The 6808-nt window shown below is 38.9% G+C and overlaps 1 pseudogene; it reads left to right on the top strand.

Annotated features, from left to right (window-relative positions):
- Positions 588-1469, top strand: LOC102187513 (annotated as a pseudogene).

Here is a 6808-nt window from a genome sequence, read left to right as displayed (position 1 = left end):
AAAAGGCTAGTAGAAGTGATGGAATTCCCACTGAGATATAATCCTAAAAGATGATGCTGTTAAAGTTTTGCACTCAGTATGTCAGCGAATTTGAAAAACCCAGCAGTGACCACAGGACCAGAAAAAGTCAGTGTTCATCCCAGTTTCAAAGAAGGGCAGTTTTCAAACTAATGGAAAATTGTGCTCACTTCACACGCTAGTACAGTTATGCTCAAAATCCTTCAAGCTAGACTTCAGCAGTACTTGCATCGAGAACTTCCAGATGTACAAATTGGTTTTAGAAAAGGCAGAGGAATCAGAGATCCGTTGGATCCTAGAAAAAGCAAGGGAATTCCAGAAAATCACCTACTTCTGTTTCATTGACTATGTAAAAGCCTTTGACTATGGATCACAACAAACTGGAAAATTCTTAAAGAGATGGGAGTTCTAGGCTATCTTACCTGTCTTCTGAGAAACCTGTATGCAGATCAAGAAGCAATAGCTAGAACCCTACATAGAACACTGACTGATACAAAACTGGGAAAGGAGTATAACAGTGCTGTGTGCTGTCACCCTGTTTAACTTATATGCAGAGTACATCATGCGAAATGGCAGACTGGAAGAGTTAGAAGTTGGAATCAAGATTGCTGGGAGAAGGAGGGCCGCTTTTCAGCCTGAGTAGACCAAGACAGTGCTACGCCGGTTGGGTGGATGGCTGGGGGATTGGGCTGGGGAGGAAACATAATAAATTTGGAAGAGGATGGACAGGACAGTCTGGATGCTTGAACCAGCGTAGGGAGGGTTGATGACTGCAAGACCCGAGCAGCATCATCCTTTATACCAGAAAGCTGGCGGGCACTATGAGGGAGAAAACAAAACAAGAAGAAAGTAGAGGAGGTGCTAGAAGAGGAAGAAGAATATGTGTTGGAAAAAGTTCTAAACCATCAAGTGGTAAAGGGCAAAGAGGAGTATCTCCTAAAGCGGAAGGGGTTCTCAGATGAGGATACCACATTGGGAACCAGAAGAGAACCCGGATTGCCCTGACCTCATTGCTGAGTTTCTGCAGTCACAGAAAAGAGCACACAAGACTGAAAAAATCAGAGAGAGGTAAGCACAAAGCTGATTCTGATTCGGAAGAAAAGGGGCAGGAGAGCAAACCAAAGAAGGAAAAAAAAAAAAAAGTCAGAAAAGCCACAAGGCTTTGCCTGGGGTTTGAAACCAGAGTGGATTACTGGAGATACAGACTCCAGTGGAGAACTCATGTTCCTGATGAAATGAACTCTAATGAGGCTGACCTGGTCCCTGCCAAGGAAGCCAATGTCAAGTGCCCACAAGTAGTCGTACCCTTCTATGAGGAAAGGCTGACATGGCATTCTTACCCCTCAGAGGATGATGACAAAAAAATGACAAGAATTAACTCTCTTGAATACCAGCCCCTGTCATATCCAACTGTGGGTTTCAAGTGGGGAAAGAAGTTCTACTTGTCTTGACAGCATAAAGGCGGTTTGAGAAGTTGTCCTTTGAAGAGCCAGTCTAGTTTCTGTGGCCTACAGCAGCCCAAGTGCTTTAAAGCCGTTTCATGCTGTGTAGTTTGCACACCCATCCCGCTGGAGGGGAGGGAGGGTCAGTGTTTCAAGGCAACCTGTTCTGAACTTTGCTTTAACAAAAGCAAAGGCTTCCTATGAAGGGGAAAATGCAGAATAGGGTATGGGAGAGCAAGAGACACTGTAGATCTACAAAGAGCGACTCCACAACCCACACAACCTTCTTCCCGATAGTGTTAACTCCACATCTTTACAGCGTGGCATGTGTCTATATTTTGTCTGTTACTGGTGTATTATTTGGGGTGGGTGGAATGGGGTGGGAAAGCAGGGAGATGAGTTAGGATCATTTTTGTTAAAATTCGGGGAAATGGTGAAACAAAGGAAAGAACAACTAATGATAATTGGGTCCTGTGTCCATAATATTGTATACTTTCGAAAAAATGTCATTGGTAACCTAAATGAGAGACTGTTTAAAAGCTGTGAATGCCTGAAACTTAGAAGCCAAGGTATTCTCTGCCTGAGCTTGTGGTTCCCAACAAAGAACTAAGAAGCTATCAAAGCTACCGTTTAGGGGATGGAAATTGGTTGAGGAGGAAAAGTTTTATTGGAGTGTATACACAGGCAGATCATTATGTCTTAGAGGTGCTAATTCATGAAATTGACAAGCCTTTCTTTTCCTATTTTGAAGTTATAAATATCAGCTTCTCCATCCAAACCACTGGTGAAGTATTTAGGGAAGGGCAGAGTGTGGTATAGGAGGGAGGCAAGTAGGGAAAGAAAAGGGCCATTGCTCATAGGGTGGAAAACTCTTGGAGCCTCTGTTTTTTGAACTTTGAAACCATCAGTGGCAGGGTTCAGTCATTGACAGCACAAGTTCAAGAGCTGAATGATTTCAAAAGCCCTGGTCTCAGGAGAAGATTTAATTTTCATACTGGGGCAGTGGTTCACTTTAAAACAAAACAAATTTTTTAATCCTAAGAATGGACTAAAATACAAAATGCTGTCTTGAATCATGAGATCCATCAGTTCCTGACATCGTCTAGACCTTCATCTAGGAAAAATTAAAGTGAAAAGTGAAGTCTCTCAGTCGTGTCTGACTCTTTGCGACCCCATGGACTGTAACCTACTAGGCTCCTCTGTCCATGGGATTCTCCAGGCAAGAGTACTGGAATGGGTTGCCATTTCCTTCTCCAGGAAATCTTCCCAACTCAGTGTCGCCCATGTTGCAGGCAGATGCTTTACCATCTGAGCCACATGTGTTAGGTTTCTGTGAAAACTTTTGTTTAAATGTAAACTTCATAGCAATACTGTCAATTTTTTGTCTTAATAAAGCTATATAGATTTATTTTTAAAAAGTGCTGGGAGAAATATCAATAACCTTAGCTATACAGATGACACCACTGTAATGGCAGAAAGCAAAGAGGAACTAAAGAGCGTCTTGATGAAAGTGAAAGAGGAGAGTGAAAAGCTGGCTTATAACTCAACATTCAAATAAAGAAGATCATGCCATCTGGTCCTTTCATTTTATGGCAAATAAAAGGGAGGGGGGAGTGGAAGCAATGACAGATTTCTCTTCTTGGGCTCCAAAGTCACTGCGGATGGTGACTGCAGCCATGAAATTTAAAAATCACTTGCTTCTTGGAAAGAAAGCTATACAAACATAGACAGCATGTTAAAAAGCAAAGACATCATTTTTCTGACAAAGGTCTATCTAGTTAAAGCTATGGTCTTTCCAGTATGGACATGAGAGTTGGACTATAAGGAAGGCTGAGCACCAAAGAATTGATAGTTTTGAATTGTGGTGCTGCAGAAGACTCTTGAGAGTTTCTTGCACAACAAGGAGATCAAACCAGTCAACCCCAAAGAAAAGCAACACTGAATACCCATTGGAAGGACTTAAGCTAAAGCTGAAACTCCAATACTTTGGCCACCTGATGAGAACAACTGACTCATTGGAAAAGATTCCGATGCTGGGAAAGATTGAAGGCAAAAAGAGTAGAGGGTGACCAAGAATGAGATAGTTGGATGGCATCACCAATTTAATGGACATAAGGTTGTTCAGACTTGGAGAGATAATGAGAGATTGGGAAGCCTGGTGTGCTACACTCCATGGAGTCTCAGATAGTCAGACATGACTTAGTGACTGAATATCAACAACAATCCATCTCTTATAAGATAAAAATGTAGCCTGTGGGTTTTTTTCCTTTCATTTTCTAGTTTTATGGATATAGTTTATGACTTTAGAAATTGTTTTTAAATTATGATTACATTGCAAAGTTTCACTATTTAACAACTAGTTCTGTTATTGTATTTACTTCTATAACTTTGTTGAAAATACAACATTTTTTGAAATTTGTTTCTGCCAGTTTTGTTTTTGCCAATTTTCTACCTCACCAGTACTCATCATTATCCTTTAAAAATACTTATGATTGCATGAATTTATCTTTTCTTTCTCCTGGGAAGTATGCTTCCTGGAAAGTATACAGGTGTTATTTTTTTGGTCCTTGCTTATATTTTAATGTATATATGTAGTCTCTAAATGTTAATAAAACAATAGAAACTCTATCTTCTGCAAATTAGTGTTGTGAAGGATTAATGTGATGTCAACATATATAAATTTCTTTTGCAGATATTATGCTTATTAATTTCCCATCTGCACTCAATTTTTTTCTCATTTTTCCCTGAGATACAGAATATTCTCTAGTAATGGCTAGGTATGGACTTACTGTTTTCCCTTCTGGAACTTTTGTTACATGTATTTTGAATCATCTTACTCTTTTATACATAGCTTCTCTTTTCTTCTTTCTCCTTTTGCTTAATTCTAGGAGAATTTGATGAATTTTTCTATTAGTCTCCAATTTTCTACAATATCCAGTGTGTTTATCCAGATTTTCTTAGTCTGACATTCGTGCTTTTTGTTCATATGCAAACCTGTAATATATCATAAGATCAATGGTTTTTATTTTATACCATTGAGAGGGTCACTTTTATTCACTAATACACACGAAAAAGAGGATACTGTCAGAGAATGTATACATTGCACTTGGAGAAAGAAGTGTTCACATTTATCCTAATCTTATTTTTTTGGGTTATAGATTCTATGATCAGTAAAGTCTTTGTTAGCAAAGTTGCTGAGGGCCACAAGCTATTTTGGGGTGTTCATCAGGTCAGTATAGATTCACCAGTTTTTTCTAACCAGTTCCCACTGGGAGTGAGATTGAGATTGCACCATATGCTGAGCAACAGTAAGCACCAAAGGTGGGACTGCTGCCCAGTAAACATAAGGTCTGACATTTTCATAGGATCTCTGGTGTGGGTTGAATAGTGTTCCCTAAAAATGTGTGTTGAAAATCTAACCCCCAATGACGGTGAATGTGACATTATTTGGAAATAAGGTAGTTGTAGACATAATCCTATTAATATGATCTCATTAGGCTGTGCCCTAATTGAAAAGATTGGAGTACATATAAAAAAAGAAACTTGGACATCAAGACCCACAGAGAGAAGAGAGTGTCATGTGAAGATGCAGACACAGAGCAAAGATGGCCATGGGAAGACAGAGACAAAAACCTGAGTGATGTGTAAAAGGCCAAGGAAGGCCTGAGATTAACATAATCTGGGGGAAAAAAAATCAAGAAGACATCCTGCCTCAGAGGCTTTGGAGGGAACATGTTCTGCTGACATGTTGAATTTTTACTTCTAGACTCCAAAACTGTAAAAGAATAAAATTTATTGTTGTTCTGAGCAATCCAGTTTGTCACGCGTTGTTATGGCATCCCTAGCAAACAAGCAGCGACATCACCTTTAAGATCTGCTTTCTACACGGCTGCTTCATGATCTTCTCTTTCTTAGAGCAATGTCCTCTCTGGGTTCAGGCTCTGTGTATGGTTTGCCTGTGCCCTCTCCACATTTTCTCATTTTCTTACTTTCTACCTAGTGAACACCTAACTTTTGTTGTATGCACTGTTCTGGTTTCCAGCAAGGATACAGATTTTTCCTCAAATCTTATTATACCTTTCTTCATTTCAATTAGGTGTTGAAAATCTGTCTTCAACCTTCTTAAGAGCAGATGGAAACAGCCTAGTCCTCCTTTCTGAGATATGCCCAGAAAGTAGAATTTCTGTCCTGCAATTCTTGAACCAAGAGCTGTTGCTTGCAAATCACCCTCTATTACAAGAAAAAATTGACTCTGGATCCAAGTGGGTGTCTACGTCTCTGTGAGCCACACCATTCATGGGAGTTTAATATGATTTTCCTTGGGAAAGAAACAGAATTGGAGTCAGGTAGACTAATCTGAACTTTTGATAGTGTATAACAAGTTATTCCCATCTGACTATTACTTTCAGAAAAGCACATGCAATTCTGATGGTTCTATAGATTTTTACATCTTGCAGAACCTCACCAGATTGTCTCAGAATTAGCCACCCACTAAGCATCACTTTCAAAGAGATCTCCACTCTAGATTTGCCTCTAATTTCTTATTAAAATATAAAATTACATGTGTCCCACCAGTGTAATTTTTCTTTCCTATTTATTCAAACAGTTTGCATCTTCTGAAATATATTTTTTCCCTTATCTTGAGTAATTCATTATTTACTTCCCTGTAACAAATGGAGTTTTCCTGCAAATATTCCTTGAAACTTTCTTATGAAATAAGCATTACAACAAATTATTAGAGATAACCTGTAAGACCAACTATTACATCTGCCTGATTGCACATGTTTGACAAAATTGCCTTATCACTAAAATTTGGAAAAATTATATATGATCTTATTGATACTTTGACACCATGGGAACATACCAGTGATAGGTTTACTCACATTTACAGACATCTTTGGCACTTGACTATGTGAGATTTTGTAGACACGTGATAGAGAATGATTTCCCATGGTACTCAGGATAGCATTCATACATTAATGATGTCCCAATGGGAAACTCAGTTTCATTGGTTTGGATATTCAATTTGGCAAATTGGAAATGATCTAGGGCATTACAGTGACTTAGGGACCAAAAGCTCAAGAACATAAGAGTTTAAAAAAAGATACCTAATGCCATTCTTCTTTCTCTAGTATTAGATTTGAGGTCACACAAAATAAACTTTTATTTTGGAAAGATAATGTGCCTGTAATCTTTGAAGATAATGTGCCTGTGCATGTATCCATTAGAAAACAAACTATCTGGAAGTCTATTTTGCTATCTGGACCTTCTATTTATAGCATTTACTGTAAAAGACAGCTCCCATTCAATGTTCCACATTTTCAGGGAGACAGAGAGAGTGTTTCTGC

The sequence above is a fragment of the Capra hircus genome, chromosome 16 (genome assembly GCF_001704415.2).
Source record: "Capra hircus breed San Clemente chromosome 16, ASM170441v1, whole genome shotgun sequence".
Classification (NCBI taxonomy): domain Eukaryota; kingdom Metazoa; phylum Chordata; class Mammalia; order Artiodactyla; family Bovidae; genus Capra; species Capra hircus.
Note: the sequence above shows the minus strand (reverse complement) of the source record. Positions and strands in the feature narration are given on the sequence as shown.